The following is a 22,106-nucleotide window of genomic DNA, read 5'->3' as shown; positions in this document are numbered from 1 at the left end:
AGCTCATCAAAAAGCTTGGTCACCATGAACAAGTCAGCTTCATCCCTGGGAGGCAAGGCTGGTTCAACATATCCAAATCAATAAACGTAATCCATCACATAAACAGAACCAGTGACAAAACCACATGATTGTCTCAATGGATGCAGAAAAGGCCTTTGACAAAACTCAACTTCCCTTCGTGCTAAAAACACTCAATAAACTAGGTATTGATGGAATGTATCTAAAAATAATAAAAGCTATTTACGACAGACCAACAGCCAATATCATACTGAATGGGCTAAAACTGGAAGCATTCCCTTTGAAAAAAAATTGGAACAAAACGAGGATGCCCTCTCCCACCACTCCTATTCAAAATAGTATTGGAAGTTCTGGCCAGGGCAATCAGGGAAAAGAAATAAATAAAAGGGATTTGAGTAGGAGGAAAAGAGGAAGATGAATTACAAATTTAAATGTGAGACCTAAAATCATAAAAACCCTAGAAGAAATCCTAGGCAATCCCATTCAGGTCACAGGCATGGGCAAAGACTTCATGACTGAAACAACAAAAGCAATGGCAACAAAAGCTAAAATTGACAAGTGGGATCTAATTAAACTTATGAGCTTCTGCACAGCAAAAGAAACTATCAGAATGAACAGGCAATCTACAGAATGGGAGAAAAATTTTGCAATCTATCCATCAGACAAATGGCTAATATCCAGAATCTACAAAAAAAACTAAACAAATTTATAAAAAAAAAAACAACTCCATAAAAAATTAGGGGAAAGATATGAACAGACACTTCTCAAAAGAAGACATTACTGCAGCCAATTAAATAAATGCAAATCCAAACCACAATGAGATACCATCTCACATCAGTTAGAAAGGCATTCATTAGAAAGTCAGGAAACAACAGATGCTGGAGAGGACATGAAGAGACAGGAACGCTTTTACACTGTTGGTGAAAGTGTAAATTAGTTCAACCATGTGGAAGACAGTGTGACAGTTCCTCAGGGATCTAGAATGGTAGAAATACCATTTTACCCAGTAATCTCATTATTGGGTGTATACCCAAAGGATTATAAATTACTCCATTATAAAGACATATACACATGAATATTTATTGTGGCACTGTTCACAATAGCAAAGACTTGGAACTAACTCAAATGTCCATCAATGAGATTGGATTAAAAAAATGTGACACATATACTCCATGGAATATGATGCAGCCATAAGAAAGGATAAGTTCACGTCCTTTGCAGGGACATGGATGAAGCTGGAGACCATTATTCTCATCAAACTAACACAAGAACAGAAAACCAAACACTGCATGTCCTCATCCACAGGTAGGATGAGAACTCATGGACAAAGGGAAGGGAACCTTACACACTGAGGGCGGTTGTTGTGTCGGGGGTGTGGGGAGGGAGAGCATTAGGAGAAATACCTAATGTAGATGATGGGTGATGGGTGCAGCAAACCACCAGGGCGCATGTATACCTGTGTAACAAATCGGCATGGTCTGCATATGTACCCCAGAACTTAATGTATAATTTTAAAAAATATATCAATGTATTTGAACATATATTAATACAAAAAATGCTAAGGAAATAAAATAATAAAGATCTTCATTTTATACAAATACACTCTTAATGGTTACTGCTTTCAAATTTACAAAGAATCATTCACCCCGTATTACAATAAAAAGTTACAATTTGTTGTGTAGTTTATGCTATTATGTACACCTTAGGTAGTATCATATTGATGTTTAAACAAAGAAAAGGAAATCACAGACCCACTTTACTTTTAAATTTTAAATAGCCAATACTATATTTGGACTATTTTTATTTGACCCTGGATGGTGAAATAGGTAAATATATTTTAAAATGCAAGACTGACCTGCTAATGAAATTCAAAATACTAATGAATTTATAAATCACAATATTGTTTCTATTGATAGAGTAAAAGCATGTATTTAAATTCAGTATTTTGTTACTAATGTTAAAAAAATATAAATTACTTGATAGAGGCTGTATATCAAAAAATTTTTAAAAACTTATATAAACACTTTAGAATAACTCATAACTTTTAAAAACCGAATTGCAGTATGCTTGCTATCGATGTTTCTTTTAAATGTAGAATTGAAGGCATTGGCCATATGATAAAATAAAAACAAGAGGTATGAAAAGAAGAAGAAAACTTTGATTTGCAAATGATATAATCATCTACAGTGAAAATTTAACAGAATAAAGAAGGAAACTCCATAAATCAATGGAAGTTTAGCAAATCTGATGAATATATATCATCAGCTTACAAAACTTAATAGTGATTATTTATACCAGAAAATATACTGCAAGGCAAAATACTACCCATATATATAAATAATGTATCTAGAAGCTAACTGACCTGTAAAAATAGAAGACTTTTACATTGAAAATTAAAATTAAATCAATGAAAAAGAATATATTTAAATGGAGAGATACACAAATTTTATGGATAGAAAAACTTAATAAAAGAAAGATGTCGATTTCAAACCTCTTCACGTTATTATTACAGTGTAATTTGGATCGACATTTCCACTGAGTTTTTGAAGATTTAATAATATTTTTAAATGCTGAAAGTCCACAAATAGCTACAGTGATTTTGAAAAGCAAGTGTGATGGGAATGAAGTTGTTCTGCCAGAGGAAGCCACGTTCCAAACGTGCAGCACTAAGGAATATTACTGAAGACCCTGAGGAAGCCACGTTCCAAATGTGCAGCACTAAGGAATATCATTGTAATGACCCTGAGGAAAGCAGAGGGTCCAATGGAACAGAACAGACCATGCTGTATGAGGTGCGTGCAAGCATGAAGCCTTCGCATAAGACTTGCCTGGGGCTACATGTATGTAAACACATGTACACATATGCATGTATACACATACATCTATGTAAACTAAAATCTGAATAGCTAAATTAATGACGTTGGGACAAAAGCTCTTACTAAGTTGCAAGTAACAGTACCCACCTACCTTACATAATATTCGGAAGTAAGATTCTCATACATTTACTATTCTCGTGTAAAAGCTAAAATATAAATAGAGTAGGGAAAATATCAGAGAATATCTTTCTTTTCTTTTGCTGGTATAGAACCTGTTAAATGAGATCCCATACATACATATATATGTGTAAATATATATGTGTGTATATATTTTAAGCTATGTGGAACAGAGAAGTAGACATTGATAGAAAATTCTGGAGACTGTTTAGTTACATCAAAAAAGCATATAAGTTAAAAATAGTATAAACATCTTTAAATTAACTGGAAGTAATATGGAAATAGGAGAAAAATGAACAGAGAATACAAATAGGCTGTACATATTCAGGGAAACTGTAATGATTAATTTCTTTAAGGGGTGGCCATTCTATTATTGAGCTAATTTAAAATTAAAACAATATTTTTGTCCCTCAGATTGTAAAAAGTTACAAAGATAGGTATTTAAAATAGATCTTAAAGAATACACACCCAAAGACTCATAATGACTCAGAAACCTCAAAAGGAGATAAAATCTTTGGGAAACACCCTTGTCCATATCTATAAGGACCTATTGACATGAACAGCGCCTGACCTATTGCTCTTCATAAAGGTGAGTTGCAAGCATTTGATTTTCATCATTAAAATAATTCATAAATCTAGAGCTTATTGTGTGTCAGGCACCATTCAATTCCATTTACATAGTAAATTATTTATTAGCACTGTGGAATATTTAGCAGTTACTAGAAACAGTGAGCTGGAAGTTTAGAGACCTACCTTAAGAGACCTTAATTACATAGGTTTGGTTTTACAATATGCATGAAGATATCAAGTAAATGACACCATCCTCCTGCAGGAAATTGTATAATTAGAGCAGAAAGTTCAAGGTGACAGGATGCTTAGCTCTTCAGCAAATCGCCGTCAAAAACTGTCTTTTCGAATGCAGAGAATCACAATAAATAAAAATAAAAGGCAACAAATTTTTTTGAGCATTATCAACATATGCTGTGGAAGATTTTGGATTCTCTTTATCCTTTATTATTAGTGTCAAATTTATACAACTGTCAAGAAAGACTATTAAGAAAGTTTGAATTATTTTTGGGTGGTGGTGGAGTGTACAGAAGAATAAACTTCTGTCCTTAAAAGGGAAAAAAATGGCTGGGTACAGTGGCTCACACTTAAGAAGTTTGAGAGCAGCCTGACCAACATGTTGCTTGGAGAATTGCTTGAACCCAGGAGATGGAGGTTGCAGTGAGCTGAGATCCAGGCTGGGCTACTGAGCGAGACTCCATCACCCCCCACCCCCCCCAAAAAAAAGGTACATGCACATATGTCTATGTATGTGTACATGTGTATATAACACATTAAATTTGAAAATGTGCACATACAAATCATAAGTTACATATATAAGCAAGCAAATTCACAAGACATAGAATTGGTTTTAATGGGACATGGAAAGGGCAGTGGTGATTACAGATTGAAAGGAAAAAAGAAGGACAAGAATAAAACGGAGGATGTACTTCTCTAACAAGGGTCTGAAGAGTCCTGTGGATCATCTCCCTAGTGATCATATCTTGTGAAAATTACTTAATACCCCAAACAGCAAAAAACCAACACAAAGAAATGATCATATAAGGTGTCTGAATATTGCTTGAGGGGCATGCAGCAATTAGAATAACATTTATTCAAGAAAATCCAACAGCGGGAGCCTGTGTGACATTGGAACCATGACCCACTTCCCAGATCGACTGATGGAAGCACTGCTCTAGGAAGGAAAGGGAAGAGGTGTACTCATTACAGCTGCGAGTCTAGTGCGAAGGCTTAGCCCAGGAAAGAAGAGGCCACCAGCATTTCTCATCTCCACCTTAAGAAGCTCTACTCCAGGCAAACATGGTCAGGAGATCTGGGGTTTTATCTTCTATCCACTTCTCACTCAAGGATAGAAGCTCTACCCTAAGCATCGCAGACTGAAAGTAGGGGACCCTGCTTGCCCCTGCCCCAGCTCATTAGTAGGGCAAGGTTTCCAAACCTATCAGTGAAATCTAAGACGATGAAGAAAACCACAATATTTCTTTCCAAAATATCAAGCATTTTTTTTTTTTTGAAATGGAGTCTCGCTTTGTCACCCAGGATGGAGTGCAGTGGTGCGATCTTGGCTCACTGCAACCTCCGCCTCCTGGTTTCAAGCGATTCTTCTGCCTCAGCCTCCTGAGTAGCTATGTCTACAGGTGTGTGCCACCACATGCAGTTAATTTTTGTAGGTTTAGTAGGGACGGGGTTTCACCATATTGGCCAGGCTGGTCTTGACCTCCTGACCTTGTGATCTGCCTGTCTCTGCCTCCCAAAGTGCTAGGATTACAGGCATGAGCCACCATACCCAGCCTTCAAAATATTGATGATTTTTAAGTTAAAGCTTCTGAATGTGCTAAGATTCTGGCTCAGCCTCTTTATGGCTGAAGCCAGGACATCATTCATTCCTTCCTTGCTGGAGACAGAAGCTGCTTATCAGCCCAGAGAAGGCACCAGCAAGGACCAGAGAAATCCAGGAACAGATTTGGCTACCTTCCTACATTCCCTGCCCCCAACCTTAAAAGACTTGACTTCTGTCCCCTTTATCTTATCACAATGTAGGATTTATGGCTCTTTGGTAAAATGCTACTTGAGCAATGCTCCCTAAGCCAGTACCTTGAGAGAGAAATACTTTTTAACTGAGGGATCTCTTGTATGATGAATTCTTCATTGGTTAATAAAGTTATTTGTTTTTCTTTTGTTAACCTGCCCTTTATTTTCAAGACAGTGTCCCAACTAAGAACCTAAAAAGGGAAAGATACAAAATTATTATTTCTTCCTCTACAGAGACAAGGGCTGCCATTCCCACTCAGCACCTCATCAGAAAAAAGGTGTATCCCTCCAAGATAAGTGGGCTGACATCCCTGCCCCATCCCTGGAGAAAGGGTATAGAGCAGACTTTCTGGGGTGGGGTGGAGGAGAAAGTTCGTAAGAAGAGAGCTCTACAGATCCCACCAATTGGACTGACACTTTTTTGGAACACAGCTTGAGGAAGTTCAAGCCTGAGGGGCATTGTCAAAATTAATAAAGATCTTGGTTATGAGCAATTCAGAAGAAGCTGATAGCTCCATCCGCAAGAGCAAAAAGTGTAAGAGTCATGGTTAGAAGTTTAGTAGGGAGAACTAGGACAAGAGATGACTGAGAAGACCCTTCCTCAGGTCAGAGCATCCTTAAAACCTGGCATCAGACACTCTCTCTGCAAAAGAATGACATCAGAGGACATACAATGCAGGGAAAATAGACTCCATTGAACTAGTCCAGTCAAGTAATTAATCAAATGAATAAGTAAACAACAATGAACATCAGTTCTCGGGAGGGGATTCAAACCAGAACTGCTCCAATACATTGTTGAGTCTGGCCAGTTTTAAATGTCTCTTTCCTGATCTCCAGTTTAGCTTCTGGCTGGTCTGCCTTGATTACTACTATTAATATAACACTGAGTTGTTTGTTTCCACTAAATGCTAGGTGATTCACCCACAAGAGTTGACTTATTCAATATTAAAATAATGCAACACACCACATCAATAGAATAAAAGTGAAAAACACATGCTCATTTTAGTAGCCAATAGAAAAACAACATTAAAGAACATCCAACACACTTTATGCCAATTAAAAAAAAAACACCCAACAGATACATAACACTAATAAACTAGGAATAGAACTTGAAGGTCACCCAGCAAATTATGGGAAACTGAGGAACCTTATAAGAGGCACCTACAAAACAAATCAACAAAAACCAGAAACCATGATAGACAATGCTAAAGACTGAGTACTTTCCTTCACGATCAGAAAAAAAGGAGAAAATTTGAATGGCTTTTCATTAACTATTGGAGTGACAGCTCTAATTCCCATGTAGAATAGGGATCAGAAGGAAATGAAGAAGTGACTTGGAGGTTTTATCTAAATAATATACATTTATGTTAAAACAATTGTGTGATTAAAATAACTAGAGTGACTTTGAAAGTCACTGCAATTCCACCACCCAGGAATAAGAACCATCACTTATGGGATTCGATTAGAGATAATTTTAATGAATAAATACAGATAGAGGATTAGATATACTTTCATAAAAATTACTTTGTACTATACATTCTATTTTAGTAAGATTTTGAAGTTTATTTTAAGCCTGCTGAAAACAGAAAACAAAATTAAAACTAGATTGTTAAAATGTTTTATTTATGAATAAACTCATGCATTTCTACCGATTTTAACATAGCCTCCAATGTCCATCTTGTGCTGACGTCGTAGGCTATGACATCTGCACTTCATCTGAAACTGCTTACCATATTCTCTCTGCTCCAGCGACTCTGATAAGAGCCAGTACGTGAGATTGTACTGTGTGTCCATACCCACTGGTATTGATCCAGGATTTCCTTTACTTTTCCCTTTTTTTTTTCTTTCCAAGAAGGAGATTTTGATAACGCCTACATTACAGGACTTCACAGACTACACATGATATTTAAATCTGGATACCAAATCCTGCCATTACTGTTTGTGTATGTGTTGTCTTTAGCTGTTTACCTGCTAGAATGAAAGAACTGGGTGATTACAAGAGACGCTGTATGGCCCTCCAAGACAAAACAGTTTTGTGTAGCCCACGACCAGAAAAGTTTTCCATCCGCTGAACTACAATGTTTTTATGTCTTTTCTCACCTAGTGCAATATATTAATGATATATTGTTATGTACTGTATAACATTTTAGTCAATGAGATACCACACAGAACAGTGATCCCATATGACTATAATGGAGTGTGTATATAGATGTCATATACTGCATTTGATATTGGCCGTGCATGCCATAATGCTTGCATAAGAACGAACTCACCGAACACCACATTTCTCAGAATGTTTTTTCATGGTTAAGCAATGCATAATTGTATTTATCATTTCATTTTCAGCTCAAAATCATACACTCAGGAAATCTTAAATTTTTCCTCCTAGGTTAAACTCTGGCTATTTATGCGTATTAATCATATTTTATACAAATATTTTATGATATTTTGACATCCAGAGGGACCTGGCTGGCTGGGGAGAGACTGCCCCTTACCTACTGAGGGTTAATTCCTAGAGATAATAAGCAATTCTCTGTGAAGATAAACACACACTTCTTGTGCAAACCAACCAATCCTAGGTCCAAACCCTCAACCACTTTCTTTCTCTGTCTTGTAACAAGCCCAGTATTTCTTCTTTTCTAAATCAACCCACGACCGCGTCCCAAACAACCAGAAACCACCCCTATCTTAAAGGGATTTCCCTGTGCTGATTTACCTTCCCGTGGAAAACACAACGAAGGCTCTAGCCCATGCTGTTTTCCTCACTCCCGCGCCCTCACCGAACCTTCTCCAGGAGGACCTGCGTGGTGTAGTGTTTCCTCTTGGGAAATGCATACTGACTAATAAGTTCTTGGTCACTGGCTTTAGCCTCTTGATGTTACCACTCTAGAAATTAAATCCCATGGGTACATTTTGATACACAGTGTCCTTCAAACAGCATGCATTTCTGCTTGGTCACATATCACATTTTCATTTTACATATGGTGCATGATGATGTTTTTAATAGCAGTACGTCCTACTAGAATGACTGTCAAATTTTATTTTCGTTCCTTACATTATTCCAAATGCTTAGCACAGTGTCAGCCATGTGGAATATGGACACCAATTTTAAAATAAATGCATGAATTTATATAAAATAGCAATAAGGACCCTTTACACCAAAACATTTGAGATCTGGGAAATAGTTTAATCAGACACAAGCATTTATTCTTGGCAGCTTTAAGAAAGATTAAGGCAGCTTTAATTATGATTAAATAAAAATGAGTAAAAATTAATTTACTAAAGAGTCCACAATGTAAAAAAATTAAGAAAATGCCAAGGTAAGCTGATAATGTTTTTTAAAAAATTTAGACAATAAAATAATGTATGCAACTTAAAATTTGTCATAATTTATTCTTAAAATAGAAAATCAGTGAAATACTCAGATCTCTAGCATAATATCTCTATATTCTAAATTCTAAAATGCATATCTATCTTTTCACTAAAGAATTTATTTTTAGAATTCTGGGCGTGTCATGCAATAGATATGTATATTTAATTGATAGTGTTTTATTTTTCCCTTTCCAATTTACTAGTCAATTACAGTGTTCCTTAAACTGATGGTGTCTTTAAATGGATACACTAATGAAATTAAGGGAAAAAATACAGAAGTAAAATCAAATATAAGAAAACAGAAGCCATAGAGTTTTGGGTAGTAGATTAATTTCAAGAAAGAAGTTCACTCTGTCTACATATGTAAATATGATTTCATGAAAGGAAACTGATGACTACAATCAAAAACAAGAGAAATATATGCCCAGAGAAAGGCTGTCCCTGGTCAAAAGCGCCGCGAGGCTCCGCAACGCCAAGTGCTTGCATATTTTATGTTCTTCATTGTGTCACCCAGCTATTCTCTGCGTATCTTCTTTCTACATCTATTTATGTAAACTTTGCTGAGAGTTTAAATTTGAGCATTTAAAAAATTAATTATGCTTAATGTAACAGCATTAAAATAATACCAAGATCTAAAAAGAGGAAAATGTGGCTTTGGTTTTATATATATCATTGAAGACAAAATGCTTTCCTCAATGCATATTTAAAAATTCCTCATAATACTAAGACCTAACTAAAAGAAATGTCATGAATATTCTTCCTAAGGGTACAGGTACACATTCTATAGTATTCTAGCCTACTTATCAGTTTCACACAGGAAACGCTCTTGGCTAAGATGAATGCATGATGTGGAGGAATAAGAGAATATGATTTAGCTCATCAGCAATGCTCTTTCAGTTATCAGTGACACCAATGAATAATTTCACATAATTATCTAAAATATTTGCATCTGCAAACAGTTACAGGAACTTAAATTTGCACAGTATCATTGAGTTTCACACACTGTTTGACAAATACAGGTTTACAGTATGTGGTTATGGGTCATGATTGTTTATGCATCAGTTGACTCAACATAATAAAAGTATTTTCCACCGTTAGAGATACTGCATTAATCGATATGTGCCTCACAACCATTGCTGGCCTCTTCCTTGGACCTGAGGGTGAATTCTGGCATTACCTCATCATAGCATCATCTTCTCATAGATAGAAATTATGACTGAAAACCATACAACAGGCAAACCTGAAGACTGAAACGCGACACAGAGAACGTTTTCTAATGCTTGGGTTCAAATGTCGCATAAACGCAAGTGAAGTCCACATGAAGTGTACACACACACACACACATAACCACACACACATGCATACGTACACCGGCACACATCCACGAGCACACAACGAAGGAAAATCCCAGATGAAATAAAGGCGATAATGAAATGGAGAGAAAGAGTTCTCCTAGCACGCCTGGAATGAAACTATTAAATCGATGAAAGCTTGTGACCTTTGCCTGCGGAGAAGGTACTCACATTCCAGGTATTCTAGCTCGTACCACTCCAGTCTGTTTTGTGAACCAGGCTGGTGTGGAGAGCCTGGCCTGAGCTCATGATGAATAATTCATATCTCATCCATCTTTTGAAGAGGTGTTAAATTGCCCTTTTGGCGTGTCTGTGGCTTCTGAGGAATGTGTTCACACCTCATTATCACTCGGTGATGGACTCCTGAGAGAGTATGTAATTGTCTTGGAACCAAGGTCTTTGTCAGTATGGTAATGTATGATTTCAGGACAATATGACTTCCCTTGTGACCACAAAGGTAAAACTTCAATGGAACAGAGGACAATGGTCACTTTTTCCCCTTTAACTTTTATGGCAATTTTACTTTTCTCTATATTTGCTTCGATTATAATTTACTTATTCTACCTTCCAGTATCTTCAAAACTGAACTTTTTACAAAAGAGATATAAGGAAAACCATGCAATCAAAAAATTATAGGATTTATCTTGCCAAAATCACATACCTTTCCACTAACATTCATTTATGAAACAATCATTTGAACTCTTATTAATTTAAGCAATTTTCACATACAATCATTTTATTAGAATGAAATTCTAGAAACCTGAAGAGGTAGAAATTATCATCCCTTTACAGACTAGAAATTGATTATCTTAATATGAAATGGCCAGTAAAGGGTGGACTGACGTCTCTCTTCCAAATTTGCTGTCAACCATGTGGAATACTTCCTCTAGCAATCTTAAAGTCCCCAAATCAGTGTGCTTCCTTTCCTTTCAGTCTGAGAAGCTGCCACTGTGTGTGTGTGTGTGTGTGTGTGTGTGTGTGTGTGTGTGTGTATTTTTCACCATTAAGGACCCTAATCTGTAAGTAAACTTCAGGAGAGAAGTCAAGAGGAATTCATGAAAGCATGTTCAGCCGAGTTTGTGAGTTTCTAAAGACATATCTGCCTACTGTGCATATACAATAGACTGTGTATGTCTCTGTGTCTGTGTAGAGCAGATGGAGAGATAAGGCCTGCAGTAGACTGGGTAAAGGTAGACTGCTTCGGAAGATACTGTGTGCTCCAAATTAGAAACAACCTAGTTAAGTGGTATCATGGTAAGTCTGGCTAAGTGGTATTGTGGTAGAAAAGGAGAAAAAGGAATGGCATGGAGAAATATTTAGAAATGTTAAAAAAATTGACATTATCAATTAACAGAGGAAACCAAAATAAACACCTTTGGGTATAGCTGATTCCCAGAATGCATATAATTCATTTAACAGAAAGAGAGTATGCTGGCCACAAGCATGTGTCAAGGGTTTATGGAAGAGATGGTGAATGTTGATTAATGCGGTGGGTTTCCTGATTAGTAACGCTACTATTCTGAAGAGTTAGAAGGCAATGATGATTTACAAAAGTTTGTAACAAGAAGACCTACAGCTTCATATTTCTGTTTTACAATGGTAAATATGGTAGCCGTGTAAAAGCTTTATTTCTTTAAAGGGTAATGAGAAAATGTAAGAGAGAGCGTCAATCATAAAGAATGGCAGAGAGCTCCGGCTTTTGCTGGAAAGGTAACAACAAAATCTGATCCTTTTGATCCTACTCTGTCATTCCTACTGTATCTTTGTTTATTTCTTTATTCTATCTTTTAACCTCAGTGAGATTTTCATGTACAGATTGATCTATGTTTTTCTCTATACATCCATTCCTTATTTCCTGAACCCCTTGGGGAATGTTTTTGGATGTTCACTACAAGAATTAGAATTAGTCAACACCTTCTGTGCTTGCCCAATGAACAATTGGTTTTATGACAATTATGTTTAGCAATTATATAATTAAAGATTAGATAACTAGAATATTCTTCCTGGGACAGATGAAGGATGCGGTTTAAACAACTGTATATGTTACACAGCCATGATAAACTCACAAACACAGCACATCTGTAATATAGGTATCACAGTCTCAATACAAGAACAGTAGCAATTTCTTGGAATCTGAAAGCTTAAATAGCATACGATATTCAACTTTACATTTTAAACTTCTTTAGGAAGAAAAAGATACTAGTTGAAGCACTGGCTTTCTGGGCAAGTCACTTATGAATAGGTGCCTATTTCTCAGGCAAAGAACAAGACACTTTGATAAATTATTTGCCTATGAACAATTAAAAGTTAATGGCAGGCAGATTAAAGCTATGACATTCCAGTCCCAAGACCTGAGTTCGAACCTTTGGAATATGCTTACTCTTTCAAGGATGAACGTATGTCATTAACAAGCAAAATTTTTGGAGATATTATTATATAAATAAAGGGTAGGAAAGAAGGGTGTCAAGTCAATTTAAAACTTTAAAACTAAACACAGAAATATAGTTTGTAATGGAGCTTATGTTTTTGAAGACGGCTATACTCAGCCTTGCAACTTCATTAATTACAACATATAAATGATATTTAAATGACTTTACATTTGTAGGAAATTAAGATAACACTGATAAAATACATGTCTTAGTGTGCTGTTTGTGTACACACTCATAATTATGCCAATAGGGCAGAATGTAATAATTCATAAACAATGCATCCAATATGTAATAGAGCATATGATAACAATAACTTTTGAGATATAAATTTGCCTATGTATGGTTTTGCTAGGTCATTCCTACCTTAGAATGTGACTGAGAAATTCTCGTGATTTTCTTCTTAAGGAACTCATCTCTCTTTCTCTCTCTGTTTTTTTTTCCCCTCATGGTGCCAAAATCAGTCAAGAACTTCACATGGACTATCTCATTTTCTTCTCATGGCACTTAGCAAACTCAATGCCAGATGATACACACACAATCATAGACAAAGGATTTTATTACTGACAGGATACATAAATATTCTGTCTACCATTTTTGCTCAGAGAGAAAACCGTTGAAAATATTATTTCATCCTAATCAAAATAAATGAATATACACATACACAAATCTATATTCTAACATTTCTACTAGGCTTCTGCTGCAAGGTGAATTTCCCAAAAAGCGTACTTTGAGAATTAGGTGAATGTGAAGGTTTAGTAGAATTTTCTTATGAAGCAGAAGGGAAGGAAAAGAAGCAGATTTGGGCCAAGAGAAGAGCTGAACTGAGATGCAATCTTAGTGCAGGCCTCAGCCAACCAGAGTGGTGTTCTGCACTTGGGATGATCTTTTAGAAAAGTGTCACAGGTTGGGACAAGCGCATTGAGCCCATTTAACACTGCTTTCCATCAATTCATCACGTGATGTGGACCTCCTAGAAGGGGTTTAACTTGTTTACGGTGAGTCTTTCTTAAGCCAAGGCGATAGATACAGAGGCAGGAAACCAGCAGCAAGCACTATAAACATATTCAGTTGCTTATTGCACAGGAATGTGGACTGCTTCTGATGCTTTCATCTAAGCAGGATGGAAAATAACACGTGTTTCAAATTGCTGGCTGCATACCTTGATGAGGAATTCGTACTGATCTGCTCTAGTGAAAATCCCACCTCTGACACAGGAGCCGCAATCGGGAATTATTAGGTGGTTGCATTTGCAGTAACATACTCTTATCTTTCTGGTTTGACTCTGTTTTGCAGCCGGAGGTATGATGGGGCTCATGACCCCCCGTCTCTCAGGTCTATAAGAGTGGCACTAATTTCTGTCATTCCCTACGGAAGGCAGATTTTTTAAATGTTATCTCAGTTAGGACTTCAGAAGCTTTTGCTTGATTTTCCACACAAGCCAAGGAACAAATATGAGTTCTTGAGAAATATTCCCTATGTTGATTAACACAATGGCTTCTGTAGTTTTCAGAATGTGATGCATCACAGGAAGTAACCCTTTCCATGAAGAAACCATCGCTATTTTCCAAAGTTCTAACAGTTGTACATCACCTGGTGCCACAGGTTTTCTGTACGCACTGGGTACGTGATCTTCATTACCAGCCAGGCAGAGAAGCTTCAAGATTTCATCCAAATTACTGCTTACTGTCTTATGCAACTTTTAGCATCAACTATAGCAGGCTGGGTTCCCAAAGAAGCCAACTCTGAGCCAGAAATGCATGTCTCAAAGGAGGATTAGGATTGCTTTTAGGATTAAATCTTGGGGATACAGGATTAGGGGGAGAAAAAAGTTGAACTGAGTTGTGAGCTCTGAGCAGGCTTCAGCCACTCCTAGGGGGAGAGCTGGAACTGAGACCATCCTTCAGCGTTGTCTTCCTGCTGAGGAAGGGGCCGGGCTTTTATACACACACATGTGTTAGAGAGGAATATGACCTCATTCATTAGACTGCCCTTCAGCTCAGACCTTTTCCTCAGGAGGTCGCAATAGAGGATCTCTCTCTGCCAGCAGCCCGATCACCAGCCAGGAGGTCCCTTACAGTCTTCTACCAGCAAACAAGGCTCACATCAGCATCCCAACTTGAAAAATCTTGAGTGTAAATACTGCATTTATAAATCATATCTAGTAAATTTTATTTTATTATCAGACACTCTTTACACACTCATCCCTTCTCCAACCCTGTAAGTATATTTTCGTCCTTATAATAATACTTTTAGCCTTGTGGCAGTCTTCAAAGATGGACCCAGGATCCCTTTTGTCAGTATGGCAATGCTCATGTTAACAGCTGGAGTGCACGTCCCTTCCCCTTGTATGTGAGCTGGACTTGCGGCTTGGTTTCACCAACGGAATGCAGTGGAAGTGATGCTCTGGCTTCCAAGACTGGGCCATCGGGATTCTGTCAGATTGTAATTCTTCCTTGGAAGCCAATTGTCACGTAAAAGTCAAAATACTCAGAGTTATCATATTTTGAGGTAGCCTAAACTACATAAGCAGAGAGAAAAAGGATATAGAGGAAAACACTGAAAACTAAACAATATTGTGAAATCCTTTCTATGCCTTTTTGTAGAGTTGCATATATTTGTTTATAACTGTATAAGGGCAATTTAAGACCATTTCAAAGTAAGTGAATTCATCTGTTAATTAAGCAATGTGCTGATTGGGCTTTAGGTTGCACTGTTGTTATGTAATTCACAATTTTCCTTATATTTACCCACTTCGATGATAGTAATTATACATTCAGTTAGCATAGTCATTAAATAAGTATCTAATTTATTATAATAGTATTTGTTTATGGTACAGTCTCTCTCCAAATAGTTCAAGTTTTCTTAGAATCTTTTAACTATCCATAATATGATTTCACCATTAAAAAAACAGTGGTACCTCTAGATAATTTGCTATATATTAGATGTGAGACAGAAGATGCAATGACTTTTCTTCCTGTGTTAGGATTATAAAGTAATCCCAGGGATGGTTTTGTGTCATGATTTTCATGTTGCAGAAGTCAAGAAATTCACAATTATAGTCCCTCTACAAGCTTTGATAGATTCAAAAATAGTTATTATATAACATATAAAAACATAGTATCTAGAAGTAGGACCCACCACTTTTATTTATAAGAAAGGTTTAGTTACTAAGGGATTCATAATTTAGACTCATAAAATGTGAGCGTTAGAAAAAGCAATGATGTTAACATAATCTGACTTTCATGATGTTACATGGCAATTCTCACTTGATATCATTTTTCAGGTCATTGTAAGTTGAAATCACTTCAGAACTGATTGTAAATCCTTAAGTGAAGAAAACCAAATTCGGTTTATAAGACATGATATATTTCTTACATTTCTGAATTCAGAGATACCATTATACGTGGCCACCCCTACAGTGAAAAGGTATATATCCTCAACATAATCTGAATCTAACTTTGTCAGGGGTGTCTGCAAGGAGAGACATAGCAGAAACTTTACTCTGGAATAAATTTCAAATTAAAGAAGGGAGTAGAACAGTTGCTTCACCTGAGAATGTTTGCTGAGGCGTAATTGGTCCCACTGTGACACCAGCTCTCCCCACTAAACAATTGTTTGAAGTCATTAAGCTTTTGTCAAAGTAAAGTGTAATAAATAATGTGCAGGGAAGCATGAGTAATGTGCGATTCGGGGTAGGCTGAGAGAGGTGGTATATCTCGGCCCAGGTTGTCTGGGGGCTAGAAGGAAAGGCATATTATGCTGATCATAGCAGACATTAATGTTATGTTGACAAGAGGACTTGATACAGAGCTTTTACCAGTCAGTCTTGTCTGAAAACTATGAATTAACAAGAAAACAAAAATAAAAATATGGTTAGGCTAGACTGAAAGATTTTCTAATGACAGTATCTGTGTATAATTTATTCATTTACCCAGTCACAAAATATTTATTCTGCCTCTTTTCCTTGTAGAATAAAGTGCTAGAGGCCAGGACTACAGTGATAACAAGACAGAGATGATCTTCATTAAACTTGTGTCTTAATTATGGAGTCAGAGTGAACCATAACAAAAACATCATGGATAATTAAAACATTTCAGTAGCTTTCTGTTGCCATTAGAGTAAAAATCCACATATTTAATGTGGCCCTAAATAATATTTTTTATAGTTGATAAGGTCACCTCAGCTACAGATTACTTAGTTCACCAAAATAATATTTTTTATAGTTGATAAAATTGCCTCTGCTATAGTATGATGAGTACATGTGAAAGCACCAAGCTTATGTGCAGTAAGATTAAAAAGGAGAAGATGGTCATGTGGGTTAAGCTATTGGCAGTTCCTTTGAGAGATGGTTAGATTGACATATGTTAAATTTAAGAGCAGCAGGAGCCTGGGACTTTTGTATAAAATGTTAGTTTAGAGGATGGCTATGGAATTTAGGGGCTTGGGTTCCAAAACTAGGAGCATCCTTTGTCTGATGCATGGTGTTGGAGATGTCGTTAGCTCCCTGCGGTTGCTGTGAGAATTCTTGGATGTTACCTCTTTCCAAAGTACTTCTCATACATTTTCTCTCAGTTGGTTCCATAGCGTCAATTGCATGCATTTTAGAATTCCTTAACATATACTTCTTCTGTATTTAAGAAGCCAGATAAAAAAGAAAAAGCTTAACATTGTCAAGGATAGCTGACTTTTCAACAGGAACAATGGAAACTAGAAAACAATGGATGGGAGACTTCAAGTGCTGGGGGAGAAACTATTTTGCATGTGAACATTCAGATGTTTTTATGACTGAAAGCAAAGAACATAAGAACTGGCTTTAAGGTGTTCTGTTACTTTGATGCTTAAAAGTATTGACTTAAATGGATGAATTTAAGCAGCAAAGTAACAATTTTGTTAAAAGATTGTAATGAATTGAATTAAAAATGAATCAATGAGTAATATTAAGAGAAAAAATAAGAGAGAATGAAAAATGGGGAGGGAAGGAGAAAGAGACAAGAACAAGAATAAGCTCTAATTTACAGAAGTATCTGAATGGCTAAACATAGAAAAATTGATAGTATAAAATAATTATTTTTCAAATTTCCCAAATCACCTATGGATCACAAAACCATTGGGTAGAAAACTGTTACAAAATAGATTAGCAGCACATGTTGAAAGTATCATTGCAGATATTAAAAACAAAAGGAAAATGCATCTGAATCATTCTGTTTGGGCTACCATAACAAAATACCAGCCATGACAAGCCAGCTGAAACAACAGAAACTAGTTTTTACACAGTTTCACAAAGTTCTGGAAGCTGGAAGTCCAAGATTAAGTAAGCAGAATGGCTGGTTTCTGGAGAAGGCCCCTTTTCTGACTGCTACATGACTGTCTCCTTACTGTATCTCCCTGCAGAGGGGAGAGAGAGAGGGAGAGAGGGAGCAAGTTGTCTGATGACTCCTGTTATAAGGGCACTAATCCCATCATGAGGGCCTCACCCTCATGAACTCATTTAATCTTAGTTGCTTTCTTCGAGTCCCCATCTTTCAAAACAACCACACTATTAGGGGTTAGGGATCCAACACATAAATTTTGGAGACACACACACATTCACTCCAAAATATATATCTAAAGTGAGAAGCTCTGAGGGCCACCATCTGCCCATCTTACTCTATTGATCAATTTAGCGTCGCCAGTCATGAAGTCACAGGACAAGCTGACATTATGTACCTCCTGATGTGATGTGGGATGTGAAAACTAACGCAACATCACCTGTGTGATGTACTTATCTGGAATGATTACCGTGAACCTGTTGATGAGGTGAAAGTCACAGCTGAGACATCCTGAATCCAGGATAAACTGAATCTCCTGGACTATTCAAAAATATCAATATCATTATAAGCAGAAAGAAAGCTGAAGGAATTTAAAAGGTTAATACACTACAGAATCATAAACCTAATGGGAAGTGTGTTACAAGCTGGTGTCCCTAGGAAGCTGACTGTGGAGATTAGAGCACGAGCATTTCATGAGGTATGTTTTTCTTCTCACCCCTCCTTCCGCCACTAGACAGACCCCACTGTATGTTGTTCCTCTCTCTGTGTCCACGTGTTCTCATTGATCAGCTCCCATTTATAAGTGATAACATGCTGTTTTCAGTTTTTTGCCCACATGAGTTTGGTGAAGATACTGGCTTCCAGCTCCATCTATGTCCCTGCAAAGGACATGATCTTATTTCTTTTTATGGCTACATAGTATTCCATGAGGTATATGTACATTTTCCTTACCTAGTCTCTCAATGATGGGCATTTTGGTTGATTCCATGTCCTTGCTACTGTGAATAGTGCTTCACTGAACATATATGTGCATTCTGCTACAAATAGGTGTGCTCTTTTAAGCAAAGAACAATTGTCTGGAAGGATTGTTGGCTGGGAATATTTCCAGTAACTGGAAGAATATATGTTTTCTAATCTTAAGGGTGGATCTGAGAAGCATATCAAAATTTTCATGACAAAGCGTGAAATGGGATTGGATCATGAATTACATGATTAAAAACATTTTTAGAAAAACATCTTGGAGCACTTTGAAAAATTTTAGTATAGACTGTATAGAATTATAAACAATGTTGAGTTAATGTTAACGTGGATATAATAGTGGCATGGTTATTATGCATGTTCTTATTTTTAGGAAATTCAAAATTAAATAATTGGAAGTGGCAAATGTGACAAAGTGTTAGAAAAACAGTAATTTGTGCTTTTGAGTCTCGTCAAGTGTGTTAATTCTCACCGGCTGGGAGAATCTCTGATTCTGAACGTTTCCTGCTTTATTAATCATGGGCCTCTACTGACATTTTCTGTTACATTGCTCTTTATGCCCCAGCATCATTGATTTGATTTTCTAATTGAGAGCACATCTTTATAAATGTCAACTTGCTGGTAATCAACATGTAATATATGTAATATATGAACTTAAATATCAAATCATGGAATGGCCTTTGGCTTGGAAGTGTATTGCCTGGGGCAACAGCTATCAACATCAAACAACTAAGGTCACATTAAACTGTCCCATTCCACAAATATTTTCTGAGGCACTGACATGCGGGTCATCATTCCAAGCGTGGAGGATGCATCATGAGACAAAGATCCCTGCACGACATCACTGTGACAGATCCACGTTCCATGCCTGCTTTGCTCTTCCAATAAGATGCTGGCAGTTTCAGACACAATTGGCATAAAGTGTCTAATACAGAAATGACTCATGGTTACTTTACTTTGTGAACAATGTCATAGAAATATTTTATCAAATAACTTTTTATTCCACATGACTTTCTCTGATTTTCATGTAGGATGTGAGTTTGAAATGGTTTAAATACTAGAATATCGCCTGGGAAGAGTAACCATATAAATAAATAACAAACTTACTATGCTTTGGGAATAATAAACTGCATTTTCAGAAAATGGTCTGTTGGCATTCTCGGGGAAATCTCTGTGCTTGTTGATCAGTCCTTTAGAGAAAATTTTTGGAAAAGGACCCAAGACATTTCATAATAGCAGGGGAATGTTAATGACAAAAAGTGTACTTCACCATAATGCCTATATATTTAGGAGAAGATTTTTTAATGAGAGATTGCTGGACTAAAATTAATTTTTAAAGATGCTCTCATATGAAAAAATGAAACACTTCTCACAAGCTCACCTGAAAAAAAAAAACAAACTGTTTCCCAGTGCTCCTAAAATAGTTTTCTGAGAATGAGAACTTGCAGTGCAAAATCTGAAGCCAGAATCTTGGGTATGATGATGGCAGAATTAGACTTGAAAGCAAGTCTGATTTCGTTTCCAGCATAGTGTTAACTGGCAATTGCTGGTCCAGATTGAGAATGCATACAAATTACTTAGATTAATGAGCTCAGATAAATGTTGACTTTTCTCATTCATCTGCAATGAGAAACCGGTCTCTGCTCAACTGGTTTATGAATAAGGATGGCAAATGAATGAATTACAAAATTATGACCATCCAATGTATGCACTTATGGGCCCTCATTCTATTTCACTCCTCCTCTTATGGTTACTCTAGTATCCTGAAACTCCACAGAAGATACATTCATTCACTTTAGCACTGTAAAATTTGGACTAGCAGTACCAAAAGTTTTGGTTCTGAAAAGATAATCAGTACACATTTAATATCTTGTATGTGAACATCCAGTAATAGATGGCAAATGAATGAATTACAAAATTATGACCATCCAATGTATGCACTTATGGGCCCTCATTCTATTTCACTCCTCCTCCTATGGTTACTCTAGTATCCTGAAAGTCCACAGAAGATACATTCATTCACTTTAGCACTGTAAAATTTGGACTAGCAGTACCAAAAGTTTTGGTTCTGAAAAGATAATCAGTACACATTTAATATCTTGTATGTGAACATCCAGTAATACCAAGTGGCCTCCAAATAGTTACTGATAAACAAATATATATTACTTTCAGCAATTTCAATATATTACTAAAATCATCTTCATGGTATATAACTTGCAGATCTTAAATAGGGTCATAGACAAAATTATTTAAAATGTTTACATGCTTTATTATATGTAATTAAGTAAAAATGTAAGATTAAATATAATGAAATAAATTACACATACTAAAAATGTGAGCAGGCATGGTGGCTCACACCTGTAATCCCAGCACTATGGGACGCTTAGATGGGCAAATCACCTGAGATCAGGAATTTGAGACTAGACTGGCCAACATGGCGAAACCCTGTCTAGGTCAAGAGATCAAGACCATCGTGGTCAACATGGTGAAACCCAGTCTCTCCTAAAAATACAAAAATTAGCTGGGCATGTGGAGCACGCCTGTAGTCCCAGCTACTCGGGAGGCTGAGGCAGGAAAATTGCTTGAATCCAGGAGGCGGAGGTTGCGGTGAGCCAAGATCGTGCCATTGCACTCCAGCCTGGGTAACAAGAGTGAAACTCCGTCTCAAAAAACAAAACAAACAAACAAACAAAAACAAAAATCAGCTGGGTGTGGTAGCAGGTGCCTGTTATCCCAAATACTTGGGAAGCTGAGGCAGGAGAATAGCTTGAACGCAGGAGGCAGCAGAGGTTGCAGTGAGCCGAGATCAAACAATTGCATTTCAGCCTGTGGACAAGAGCAAGATTTCTCAAAAAAAAAAAAAAAAAAAAAAAAAAGGTGTCTTGGATGTTTTGATGGATTATATACACTCATCCAACTACCTCCCTAGGTAAAGATAATAGGCACACCTGTCATCTCAAAAGTGTCCTTAGGACTGTCTATAATCCACTGCTCTAACCCTTCCCTGACTCTGTCCTCCATCTTCTTTCTGTCCCTATGCATTAGTTGCATTTCCTA

The sequence above is a fragment of the Callithrix jacchus genome, chromosome 13 (assembly GCF_049354715.1).
Source record: "Callithrix jacchus isolate 240 chromosome 13, calJac240_pri, whole genome shotgun sequence".
In the NCBI taxonomy this organism is placed as follows: domain Eukaryota; kingdom Metazoa; phylum Chordata; class Mammalia; order Primates; family Cebidae; genus Callithrix; species Callithrix jacchus.
This window is presented reverse-complemented; position numbering follows the sequence as displayed.